Below are 14,364 nucleotides of genomic sequence, written 5' to 3' on the forward strand. Positions count from 1 at the left end.
GTCAGGAAGATCTCCTGAAGAAGAAAATGGCAATGGAGAAACCTGGAAGGCTACAATCCATGGAGTCGCAAAGAGGCGGACATGAGTGAGTGACTTTTCTTTCTTTCTTTTTTCTTCCTTCCCTCTCTCCCTCCCCCCTCCTTCTCTCCCTCCCCCCTCCCTCTCTCTCTTTCTTTCTCATCCATACTTGACTACTGGAAAAACAATAGCTTTGACTAGATGGACCTTTGTGGGCAAAGTAATGTCTCTGCTTTTTAATATGCTCTCTGCTGCTGTTGCTGCTGCTAAGTCATTTCAGTCATGTCCAACTCTGTGCGACCCCATAGACGGCAGCCCACCAGCCTCCACCGTCCCTGGGATTCTCCAGGCAAGAATACTAGAGTGGGTTGCCATTTCCTTCTCCAGTGCATGAAAGTGAAAAGTGAAGTGAAGTCGCTCAGTTGTGTCTGACTCTTAGCGACCCCATGGACTGCAGCCTACCAGGCTCCTCTGTCCATGGGATTTTCCAGGCAAGAGTACTGGAGTGGGGTGCCATTGCCTAATCCGTTAATATGGTCTCTAGGTTGGTCATAACTTTTCTTTCAAGGAGCAAGCATCTTTTAATTTCATGGTGGCAATTACCACCTGCAGTAATTTTGGAGCCCAAGGAAATAAAGCCTGTCACTGTTTCCATTGTTTCCCCATGTATTTTCCATGAAGTGATGGGACTGGTTGCCATGATCTTTGTTTTTTGAGTGTTGAGTTTTAGGCCAACTTTTTAACTCTTCTCTTTCACTTTCAAGAGGCTCGTTAGTTCCTCTTTCCATCTGTATAACTGATGTTATTGATATTTCTCCTGGAAATCTTGATTCCATCTTGTGCTTCAGCCATCCCAGCATTTCACATGATATACTCTGCAAATATGTTAAATAAGCAGGGTGACAACATACAGCCTTGACATGATCCTTTCCCAATATGGAAACAGTCCATTGCCCTGGTCCGGTTCTAAGTGTTGCTTTTTAACCTGCATACATCTCTAAGAATTTTCCAATTTGTTGTGATCCACATAGTATAAAGACTTTAGGGTAGTCAATGAAGCAGAAGTAGACGTTTTTGTGAAATTCTCTTGTTTTTTCTGTGATCCAATCCATGTTGGCAATTTGAGCTCTGGTTCCTCTGCCTTTTCTAAATCCAGCTTGAACATCTGGAATTTCTCGGTTCACATACTGTTGATGTCTAGCTTGGAAAATTTTGAGCATTACTTTTGTAATGTGTGAGATGAGTGCAATTGTGCAGTAGTCTGAACTTTCTTTGGCATTGCCTTTCTTTGGGATTAGAATGAAAACTGACCTTTTCCAGTCCTGGGACCACTGCTGAGTTTTCCAAATTTGCTGGCATATTGAGTTCAGCACTTTGACAGCATCATCTTTCAGGATTTGAAATAGCTCAACTAGAATTCCATCACCTCCACTAGCTTTGTTCATAGTGATGCTTCCTAAGGCCCCTTGACTTCACACTCTAGGATATCTGACTCTAGGTGAGTGATCACACCATTGTGGTTATCTGGCTCATGAAGATATTTTTGTTTAGTTCTTCTGTGTATTCTTGCCACCTCTTTTTAATATCTGCTTCTTCTCTTAGGTCCATAGTGTTTCTGGTCGGTCCTTTATTGGGCCCATCTTTGCATGAATATTCCCTTGTACTTAGTATGCTCTAATATGCTTAAAATGCTAGTTAATAACAGTTGTTAGTATAAACTCTTACAGTTTAGTTAGAGTAAACTAAATAGAATGAAGCAGTTTAGAAGCTGAATTTCAGAACAAAACTTCAGAGGGCATGGCTGCTCACAAGTATTTCACGTGTGTGTGTATGTTTGTGTATTAATGTGTTTGTGTGTTGCTTAGGCTTCCAAGGTAGCTCAGATGGTAAAGAATCTGCCTATAATACAAGAGACTTGGGTTTGATACCTAGGTTGGGAAGATCCCCTGGAGAAGGGAATGGGACCTCAAACCAGTATTCTTGCCTGGAGAATTCCATGGACAGAGGAGTCTGGAGCGCTAGAGTCCATGGGGTCACAAAGAGTAGGACACAACTGAGTGACTAACACTTTCACTATACATATATTTCTTAAGCTGTGAAATAATAGGTTTGGATTCTAGAAATTCTAAAGTCCACCTGCTTTCATATATCATATAGAATTTGTAAACAAAAACTATTGCTAAATATTTATTAAATATTTGATATTTTGGTTCTAGTGGCTGTTTGGGTTAACTGCCTAATGGAGCTCTGAATGTATTTCTATATGTGTGCATGTATGTTTATTTGGTAATTATTACAAATAAATGCTTAATTTTGCAATCTGTCACCTATCCAGGTTTTTGATAAAATTAAATGACATTGAACATGCATGTTTACTTCAGATAATATGATAGAAATATTTTGCAAACATGAATTTTGATAACTCCTTCATTGTATGGATAAGTGCATAAATGGAATAATTCCACTGTGATGTCACATTTAATATTTTGAAGTTATTTGTTAAAACAGACAATACTTCAATGGATAAGTTAGCATATGATTATTTTTATTTATCTTAGACTATTTCTTTAAAGTAAACTACTATGTATACTATTTGTGTTTTAAAGTGCACAAACAATTGAAAGCTCTTCATATATAGATTTCCCTTTAGAAAGATGGAACCATTGTATATCAACAGCAATTATCCTGGTGATAAAGCACATCTTTATCAATGCCATTGTTAGAATATTTTTTTTTCAAAAGCCTTTCATGTTTTAATGACATGTATTTTACTGATACTTATTTGTTAGATAGTGAAGTTGTGTCTATTGGTAATTTGCATTTATTTTGTCAATTCATTTTGTGAATTTCATTTGTTTTCTCCTGCCCAGTTTTGTATTTAATTATAACAACTCCTTGTAGATAAAGAAACAGACTTTATAGATAAAGATATAAGCTTTGTCACACATGCATCCATCAATATCTTTAAAAAAACTGAATGCAGAGAAATATATGAAATTATAGGTATACTTATGGCTGATTCGCTTTGTTGTACCACAGAGACCAACACATCGTAAAGCCATCATCCTCCAATTTAAAAAAAACAAAAGCAAAACACAAGAAAAAGAGAGATTAATTCACAGTAACTAATTATGATATATTTAAAGTAGTAAGGGATTAACTGAGTAGCTTTTCCATATAATTACTCATAAAAATACTATGTATTTTTAGAAGTAGTATATTTGCTTATATAAATACTATACATATATCCATATTGAGACTTGTACCAATTATCTTTACTACCTCAATATACAATTATGTTGAAATTTTGACATTTTTGTGTAGACAAATTAAATATGTTACTATCAAAGTTAAATTCAAGATAATCCTCCTTTATAAATATATAATCTATGTTAGGAAACCCCATTTGTTATTATCAGGTTGGTGCAAAGGTAATTGTGGTTTTGCATTGTTGAAATTTACTGTTTGATATTGGCATACATCCCCAAATAAATGTGGTTATGTTTAAATAATTTAATGCACATTTCTCGCTTTATGTTCTTTTTTTGATAAAGACTTATTACTTGCTGTTTATTTTATATTTATTTTACACCAGAGAAATTATGTTAGACAAAAAGCAATTTGAGCAATTTACTTATTTGAGTTCAAAATGGGTGGTAAAGCAGCGGAGACAACTTGCAATGTCAACAATGCATTTGGCCCAAGAACTGCTAACAAATGTACAGTGCAGTGGTTGTTCAAGAAGTTTTACAAAAGAGACGAGAGACTTGAAGATGAGGAGTGCAATGGCTGGCCATCGAAAATTGGTAACGACCAACTGAGGGCAATCTTCAAAGCTGATTCTCTTAAAACTTCACCAAAAATTTGCCAATGTACTCAACTTCAACCATTCTATGGTCATTTGGCATTTGAAGTGAATTGGAAGGGTGAAAACATTTGATAATTGGGTGCTTTATGAGCTGACTGCAAATCAAAAAATCAGCATTTTGAAGTGTTGTTTTCTTTTATTCTATGCAACAACAACAAATTGTTTCTTGATTGAATTGTGACACACAATGAAAAGTGGATTTTATACAATCAGCTATGACAAGCTCAGTGGCTGGACTGAGAAAAAGTTCCAAAGCATTTCTCAAAGACAAACTTCCACCAAAAAATGGACGTGGTCACTGGTGGTCTGCTGCCCATCAGATTCACTACAGCCTTCTGAACCTGCTGAAACCAATGCATCTGAGAAATATGCTCAGCAAATTGATGAGATGCACCAAAAAATGCAACGCTTGCAGCCAACATTGGTCAACAATAAGGGTCCACTTCTCCAGGATAACAATCAATAGTGCATTGCACAACCAATGCTTCAAAAGTTGAATAAATTGGGCTATGAATCCTGAAGCAAGGGTGTTTAAACTACAAGAATAAACAAATTTATTTCTCATTGGCAGAAACATGTTGTCTGTAATGGTTCCTCCATGTGTGCGTGCTAAGTCACCACAGTTGTGTCCAACTCTTTGTGACCCTGTGGGCTGTATCCCCTGTACATGTGATTCTCCAGATAAGAATACTGGAGGGGGTTATGGCACGCTCCTTCAGGGGATCTTCCCAATCCAGGAATCAAACCCACATATCTCGCGTCTCCTGCACTGGGAAGTGGATTCTTTACTACTAGTGCCACCTTGTCGCTCAGTCATGTCCTACTCTTTGTGACTCCATGGATTGCAGCAGATCAGGTTTCCCTGTCTTTCACCATCTCCTAAAGTTTGTTCAAACTCACGTCCAACAGGTTAGTGATGCCAACCAACCATCTGTCCTATGTCGTCCGCTTCGCCTCCTGCTTTCAATCTTTCCCAGCATCAGGGTCTTTTCCAATGAGTTGGCTCTTTGCACCAGGTGGCCAAAATATTGGAGCTTCAGTTTCATCATCACTCCTTCCAATGAATATTCAAGGTTGATTTCCTTTAGGATTGGCTGCTTTGATTTTCTTGCTGTCCAAGGCATTCTCAAAAGTCGTCTCCAAGACCACAGTTCTAAAGCATCAATTCTTTGGTGGTCAGCCTTCTTTATGGTCCAACTCTTACATCTGTACACAACTGCTGGAAAAACCAAAGCTTTGACTAGATGGGCCTTTTTTGGAAAAGTATGTCTCTGCTTTTTAATATGCTGCCTAGATTTGTCATAGCTTTTCTCCCAAGGAGCCTGTGTCTTCTAATTTCATGGCTGCAGTCACCAACTGCAGTGATTCTGGAGTCCAAGAAAATAAAGTCTACCACTGTTTCCATTGCTCCCCATCTATTTGCCATAAAGTAATGGGACCAGATGCCATGATCTTCATTTTGGAGTGTTGAGTTTTAAGCCAGGTTTTTCACTCTCCTCTCTCACCTTCATCAAGAGTCTCTTTAGTTCCTTTTCACTTTCTGCACTGAGCGTGTTGTCATCTGCATATCTCAGATTATTGGTATTTCTCTGGACAATCTTGATTCCAGCTTGTGCTTCAATCAGCTTGGCATTTAACATGGTGTACTCTGCATATAAATTAAATAAGTAGGCTGACAATATACAGCCTTGACATAACCTTTTCCCAATTTTGAACCAGTCCATTGTTCCATGTCCAGTTCTAACTGTTGCTTCTTGACCTGCATACAGGTTTCTCAGGAGGCAGGTAGGGTGGTTGGGGATTCCAAACTCTTTAAGAGTTTTCCACAGTTTGATCTGACCCACAAAGCATAGTCAGTGAAGCAGAAGTAGATTTTTTTTTTTCTGGAATTCCCTTGCTTTTTCTATGATCCAATGTATGTTGGCATTTTGAGCTTATGTTTGCTCTCATGTGAATGTGTGCAATTGTGTGGTAGTCTGAACATTCATTGGCATTGCCTTTCTTTGGGATTGGAATAAAAACTGACCTTTCCCAGTCCTGTGGCCACTGTTGAGTTTTCCAAATTTGCTGGCATATTGAGTGTAGTACTTTCACAGCATCATCTTTCAGGATTTGAAATAGCTCATTTGGAATTCTATCACCTCCACTAGCTTTGTTCATAGTGATGCTTCCGAAGGCCCACTTGATTTCACACTCCAAAATGTCTGGCTCTAGGTGAGTGATCACACCATCATGGTTATCTGGGTCATTAAGATTTTTTTCTGTATAGTTCTGTGTATTTCTGCCACTTCTTCTTAAATATCTTCTGTTTCTGTTCCCTACTGCTTCTTCTTTATTGTGCTGAGAAAAGGACAGAAACAGTATGACAAACCAGTCCAGAATTCTTGCCTTGAGAACCCCATGATCGGTATGAAAAGGCAAAAAAATATGACACTGGAAGAAGAACTAGCCAGGTTAGTAGGTGCCGAATATGCTACTGGAGAACAGTGGAAAATAGCTCCAGAAGGAATGAAGATGCTGAGGCAAAGTGGAAACAATGCCCAGTTGTGGAAGTGTCTTGTGGTGAAAGTCCAATGCTGTAAAGTACAATACTGCATAGGAACCTGGAATGTTAGGTCCATGAATCAAGGTAAATTGGAAGTGGTCAAACAGGAAATGAAAAGAATGAACATTGGCATTTCAGGAATCAGTGAACTAAATGGACTGGGATGGGCAAATTTAATTCAGATGATCATTATATCTACTACTTTGCACAATAATTTCTTAGAAGAAATGGAGTAGCCCTCATAGTCAACAAACGAGTCCAGAATGCAGTACTTAGGTGCAGTCTCAAAAACAACAGAATGATCTTGGTTTGTTTCCACGGCAAACCATTCAATATCACAGTAATCCAAGTCTATGCTCCAACCACTACTGCCCAAGAAGTTGAAGTTGAACGATTCTATGAAGACCTACAAAACCTTCTAAAACTAACGCCAACAAAAAAATGTCCTTTTATCTTAGGGGAGTGGAATGCAAAAGTAGGAAATTAAGAGATATCTGGAGTAATAGGCAAGTTTGACCTTGGAGTACAAAATGAAGCAGGGAAAGGCTAACAGCAGTTTGCCAAGAGAATGTACTGGTCAGAGCAAACAAACTCTTCCAACAACACACAAGAGACGAGTCTACACATTGGCATAACCAGATGGTAAATACCAAAATCAGACTGAGATAGTCTTTCCAGCTGAAGATGGAAAAGCTCTACACAGTCAGCCAAAAATAAGACTGGGAGCTGACTGTAACTCAGTTCATGAACTCCTTATTGCAAAATTCAGACTTAAATTGAAGAAAGTAGGGAAAACCACTAAGCCATTCAGATATGACCTAAGTCAAATCCCTTTCTATTATACAGTGGAAGTGACAAATAGATTCAAGGTATTAGATCTGATAGAGAGAGTGCCTTAAGAACTATGGATGGAGGTTTGTAATATTGTACAGGAGACTGATCAAAACCATCCCAAGAAAAATAAATTGAAAAAGGCAAAATATTTGTCTGAGAAGGCCTTACAAATAGCTGAGAAAAGAAGAAAAGTGGATGGCAAAGGAAAAAAGGAAAGATATATCTATCTGAATGCAGAGTTCCAAAGAATATCAAGGTGAGGAGAAAGCCTTCTCATGTGAACAATACAAAGATATAGAGGAAAACAATAGAATGGGAAAGACTAGCAGTCTCTTCGAGAAAATTAGAGATACCAAGGGAATATTTCATGCAAAGGTGGGGCACGGTAAAGGACAGAAATGGTATGGACGTAACAGAAGCACCACCTAATGGTTCCCAATTTGGTTAACAAAAATGTGTTTGAACCCAGTTATAATGATTTAAAATTAATGGTCTGATACTGCAATTATATTTCACCAACCTAATAAATAAACCTTATTTTATTTTTTAAATTGTTTTGTTAAAATTCTGCATTGGTATTTGTTCACTGTAAAAAATCTAAAATTATATGACAAAATACAATATTAAAGACTAAGGGGTTTATTCATAAAAAACTAAACAAAAAATCTCCAGTTCATTCTTGTCCCCAGAAGTAATACTATATATATTATTCTGACAATTATTTTGTAATTTGAGTTCTCATAGAAATGCCTACTTATATTTCCATAGATTGGATTATTACATCTGTTTATATAAATAATACAATACTGAACATGATTTTTATAAACAATTCTATAAGTGTTCTTTCTTTCTTTTTTTCTTTTTGCTAATATAAGCAATGCTCCAATGAAGCATTTTATACATATTTTGTATACACATGATTATTTTTTTAGGATAAAATCCTACAAGGAAATGCTGGGTCAGTGATTATGTGTATTATATTTTTTGACTGATATATATATAAATTGCTCTCTTAAACACAATATTACTGTTCATTCTCAACAACAAGATGTGGAAGTACTTATTTCACCACACCTTTGTTTTTAAAAAATTGGATATGTGAATAACATCTTGTTTTTTTTTGTTGTTGTTGTTAATTTACTTGCTCCTAAATAGCAGCACCCTTGAATATTAGAATGCATTTTCATTTCTCAAAATTTAAATATGTTTTATCTAGCTGCCTTTTCTTAACCAGTAATAATGACTCTGAAACAAATGGCATTTACACTGTTAAGCAAGGAAAAAAAAAATCTTTTTCATGAGAAAGAGAAAAGGAGGGCAAAATGATTCAATTATTCTCAGTAAAACTAGTGGGAATCAATGCAAGTGGGTCAGAAGGGCACTACTTCAATCCAGAAACAATCTGTTCTGAATGTAGATAAAGTGTGTTTGTGTTTGGATAATTAGTTCAATGTAGATAACGTCTATTCGTCCTAAAAGAGGCTATCAACTAATAAATTTATAAACAGATCTGACAGGCTTATTTTTGCTCTGGGCAAGGGCATTATAAGTCACAGCAGCCATACGAGAATGGGAAAAACATCTTAAGTCCACTCAAGTGATGACTGTAGTGTGACTTTATAACAGAAGATTGAGTTTAAGCTCTAAAGAAGGTTTCCACATTATAAAGGTGGTAAAATACACATTTAAAAGCACTGGATTAAGGCACTAATGTAGCAGATGGATATCAGTCCAATATTAATACATGATTAAATTATAGTGGCACTTCAGAAATATATTTCTTCACAGTGAAAGCTGCAATCACGTTTGTGCATTACAAAATATTAATGATATTTGAAACTCAGCTTATTTTTCAATTTGATCAGAAGTCAGATAATGGGATATTTTCACATAGTAAATAAATTACCATCTTTCCTAGTTAATTTGGAAATCAATACCTATAATAGGAATTACTAGGGCTTCATTAACCTCAGATTCACGAATGACATTTTATATCTATTTTCTGGCTATAGGAGATTCACATAAAATGTTGGAATGTTATTCTAGTAGTTGAGACACCTAAGATACTAAATTAGTCTCAAAATTATAAATTCCAAGTAATTTTGTTTAATATTATCAAAAAGAGAGGCAGGAAAGTTTACTTTAATTTACCCTAAAAGATAGTATATATTCCTGAACTCAAATCTTACTTGTGTATGTGAAAACATCCTCACATTTTCCTCTTAGTACATAACAAATAACACTTATTTAAAAGAGTATACTGCAACCAATATTAATATATTTAAGGATATTGATTCACATAGTAGTAAGTGCCTTTCTTGTATATCCAGAATAAACACAAATTATTGGTTTTTTTCCTGGATGGAATGGCCAGTTTGGTGAGCCCCTAAATCCCATGGACAGAGGAGCCTGATAGGCTAGTCCATGGGTTGCAAAGAGGTGGACACGACTGAGCACTTCACTTCATGGTCACAGTCTTTTCTAATATAGTTTTCCTAGAAAGCGTTTAGCCACACACATTGCTACAACTATTACTCTTTTGATAAATGACAAATGGAGGGGACTGATGAAGATAGTGGAGTAGGAGGAGGGCGCCTCCCCTCACAAACAATTCAAAAATACCTCTACATGGGAAATAACAAGGTGGAAACTGACAGAACGACTCCATGTACAAACAAAGCTATAAGACATATTCAAGTGGAATAAGTAGGAAGGGGAGAGAAAGGATCAGACTGGGACCTGTGCCCCAGGAAAGGCGACTCAGAGGAAAAGAGAAAATAAAGGGCTGGGCTTCCACCCTCAGAGTGAGCAATTAGAGTCCCATACTGGGGCACCCTTGTCCTGAGGTCCAAAAGAGAGGAGATCACCCCCCACCCCTCAGCTCCAGTTGGGTGGAGGGCCACTGGGGCCAACAGGAGGGCTGTAGAAGCCTGGGCTCTGCTTGAGAGGAGAACGTGGGTGTTGGTGGGCTCTCGAGGCAGGGCAGAAAAGATAGACTGAAAACTCACAGGGAGCTGCCCCCTTTTCTGTTGCCACTTCAACACATGATCCAGCCTGAGCCAAGTGACCACTCTAGCTCCACTTGCTTCCTGTCATAGCTCACCACTGAGCAAGGGCTACCTCAAGCAGGAAGAGTGCCTGGTCCCCGGACACAGAGGCAACTCTGACTGGCATAAGCAGCATCTGAGTGGGCAGGGACAGCCACTGCTGGAGTTCACGCAGGGAGCACACCATGGGGTGGTCTCCGATCTCCGACAGAGGCCAAGACAGCCCCAACCCATGTCCAAGTGCGTGCTGAGAGCCCAGGAGGGCCCTGCCTACATTGTGACACAGCTCTACAGCAGAAAGGGGGCGGGAGCAGGGCTAAGCTTGGGGAAGTGACCACCTAGAGGGGCAGACTCAGGTGCAAGGGGGGCAGCCGTCGCTGACACTTGCACAGGCTACAGTGTTGGAAACAGCCCAGACCTCTCTCTCTAATTGGCCTGCCACAGTCTGTACCCTATCACGAGCTGAGGGCCCCAGCCTCTGGAGCAAAGGTATCAGAGCTGGAGAGGGGAGAACACACACTTAAGGGGAACATAGACAGCTGGCTATAGACACTTGGGGCTTCAGCTCCACCACCTTGGGATTCAACATCACCCCGATAGGAAGGTAATGAGCACTGAGGAAAGGAGATGCCACACCATCTGCCTTGCTCTGACTCTAGACACACCATCTTCTACCCCACTTCCTATCAAGGTGATAACTGCCAGAATCCCCCGAGGAAAGACATAGCTTCTGTTCACATCTAATCCAGCAATTCCACCAAAGACAATAGGCACACACTAACTGTATAAGTAAATTCACACATAAGGAACACCTTCAAGATGCAATAGGTTACTGATCAAAGTAGTCTCAATTGAATAAGTAAGAAAAAAACCAAAATTCCAGAAAAAACAAATACTGAAAGAGAAATAAATTTACCAGGTAAAGAATTTAAAGCATCACTAATAAGATAAATTAATTAGGGGAAAGAACAGATGAAAAAAATAAATGTTTTAGAGTGATGTCAATCTAAGTTTAACAATGTGGTGATGGTGGGTTAAGAATGAGATTTGATATTAAGAAGCAGATACATGCACTTCTTTGAAGCCTAATACATTTACTGGAGCCTAAGTTAATCAGGATAGAATGTGAGCTAAAATGAATGAGTTCCTGAACTAGAAATGGAATAAGTATTCAAAGAGAAGGAAGAACAATGAGCAGACCATTTAGTTAACAGAGGAAGATCTATTTGCTCATGAAAGAGAGCAGGTAACCAACATGCATTTGATACTTTCCTTCAGTGTCATTTGGAGAAGGAAATGGCAATCCACTCCAGTACTATTGCCTGGAAAATCCCATGGACAGAGGAGCCTGGTAGGCTACAGTCCATGGGGTCGCAAAGAGTTGGACATGACTGAGCAACTTCACTTTCAGTGTCATTAAAACTTTTTCTAATTTAATGTTTTAATTGAAAATAAAAGAAGACAAACTGGCTAGTCTGATAAGCCATATTTATAATTCTAAATGATCTGTCTACTTTGACCTTTTAATCTTAAAAAATCCAAAACCCAGACTGATTCTTTTTTTTTTTTTTTTTTCAGACTGATTCTAATTGCTGTACTTAAGACAACTTGATAAGACACCTGGTGACAGAGTCCAAATACAGGTGTAAAAGAAAACACGATGAGACAAATTTCAATCTTTCATTCTTGCCCTGAATCCCTTAGCTTCATCTAAATGAATGACATACCAATTCTTGAAAATGACATAACTAGATATTTTGAAACTCCTGAAATATTTATCTCTTCATTATGTTCTATTAATTGCAACATGAATAGTTACATGTAATGTAACTTTTTAGCTACATTAAATGCAATTGAAATTTTTATATTTACTGAGATGCTTGTAGATTTCATCCATGTGAATAAGTCACCTTATGGGAGAAAAAGAAATGACTGTCAACAAAAAGTTTTGAAATCTTCATCTGCTGCAAAGAAATGAGAAGCATAGACATCTGACCTTGTGTACCCTAACAAGCCTATTCAGTGTTCATGGAATTATCACGTGCAATATTGATGGAAATACAATCACCCATAGGTGGAGTCAAATCTAGGTGGGTTATAATTTCTGCCATAACTATTTGGGTGACATAGATAGTTTTTCTGCCTGTTTGAACCTTGTTCACCAATGTGACTAAAAATGGGATTATAATATGTACATCATCAGTTAAACTTTTCCAACACCTCTACTCCCTAGTGTAATTTTTTTTTTGAGCATTTGTTTTATATCTGGCAAAGTTTTAAGCTTTATAGTTACAGCTGTGAGTACAAACACATAACTAAAGGCTGTACTTTCAAGATTTACATACCAGTGAGAGAACAGCAATAAGTAATCAAATGAATAATTGTCAGAGAATGGTAAGGACTAACAAGACAATAAAACTAGGTAATGGGAGATAGTGGCTGAGAGGAGAGGGTTGATATTAGATGTCCTGGTCAAGAACTTTATGCTGAATGGCACTTGAGCCAAGAACTAAATGATAAAAGGAGTGAACCATGTGATAGCTTAAAGATCTCAGTAAAATCTAGAAAAATAAAGTTGTTCAGGCAGGGTGGGGGAAGTGCAAAATGTGTGGTGGGAAGGGATACACAATTATAATTTTTGATAGATTTCAATGAGATCAATGTGGCTGGACAAATAATGAATGTGAGAGTAGAGGTTAAGATAAGGCTTGAGGAGAGAACATGGGTTAGGTCGTACAGAGTGGCCTTTTAAAAAGTTTGAGATTTTATTTTGATTACAATAAACACATTTGCCGAGGCAGGGGTTGACTAACACTTTTTTTTTTTTTAACTTTTTATTTCATATTGGGGTATAGCTAATAAACAATGTTGTGATAGTTTCAGGTGGACAGCAATGGGATTTGGTCATACATATACATGTACACATTCTGCCCTAAACTCCCTCCCATCTAGGCTTCCACATAATGTTGAGCAGAGTTCCCTATGCTATGCAGTAGGTCCTTGTTGGTTATCTATTTTAAATACTAACAGACCAGTTTGTACATGTCTATCCCAAAGTGAAAGTGAAAGTGAAGTCTCTCAGTGGTGTCTGACTCGTGTCAACCCCATGGACAGTAGCCTGCACTAGGCTCCTCCGCCCATGGGATTTTCTAGGCAAAAGTACTGGAGTGGGTTGCCATTTCCTTCTCCAGGGAATCTTCCCAACCCAGGGATCGAACCCAGGTCTCTCACATTGTAGACAAATGCTTTACCATCTGAGCCACCAGGAAAGTCCACCCCAAACTCCCTAACTATTCCTTTCTCTCATGCTTCTCCACAGGGAACAAAAAATTCATTCTCGAATCGCCAGTCTATGTCCGATGCAGGATACGGCATGCTTGGGGCTGGTACACGGGGATGACCCAGAGAGATGTTGTGGGGAGGGGGGTGGGAGGGGGGTTCATGTTTGGGAATGCATGTAAAGTAAAATAATAAATAAATAAAAAGTCTGTTTTGTAAATAAGTTCATTTTAAACACATTTTTTATTTGTTTGTTTTGATAAGATCACTCCTGTCTTTGTATGGAAAAGAAAGAAGAGACACAAAGCAAATATTTTAAATATATTTTCTCATGGCGTAATTTTGATTCAACATTTAAAACAACCACCTGGCATCTGCAGACCTACCTACCTTTAACTTCTCTACCCTTTAATCTATCCCTTTTAGACTCTAATATTGAAAAATGATAGGGCTTTGTGAGAAAGAAATTAAATATTAAGAATATATATATACATATATGAATACATATATACTCATCAACTCTCATTTAAATACCCTCATAACATACATTTTTAACGTGTCTATGGATCAATTAGAGGTTGTACTGACTCAGCTGACTTAAAATCTCTACAGAATAGATGGGTCTGGGTTGGCTGCTGAGTCATTAATATCAATAGGCTAGCAAGGGCATCAGCTACTCATGGAAACGGCATAGGTGCAAGAGTGTAGGCTCTAAATGGGCACACTTCACTTTCACATATGTTTTATAGGCAACAGTGAGTCAAATAGCCATG

Source organism: Oryx dammah, unplaced genomic scaffold (genome assembly GCF_014754425.2).
Source record: "Oryx dammah isolate SB20612 unplaced genomic scaffold, SCBI_Odam_1.1 HiC_scaffold_4, whole genome shotgun sequence".
Lineage (NCBI taxonomy): Eukaryota > Metazoa > Chordata > Mammalia > Artiodactyla > Bovidae > Oryx > Oryx dammah.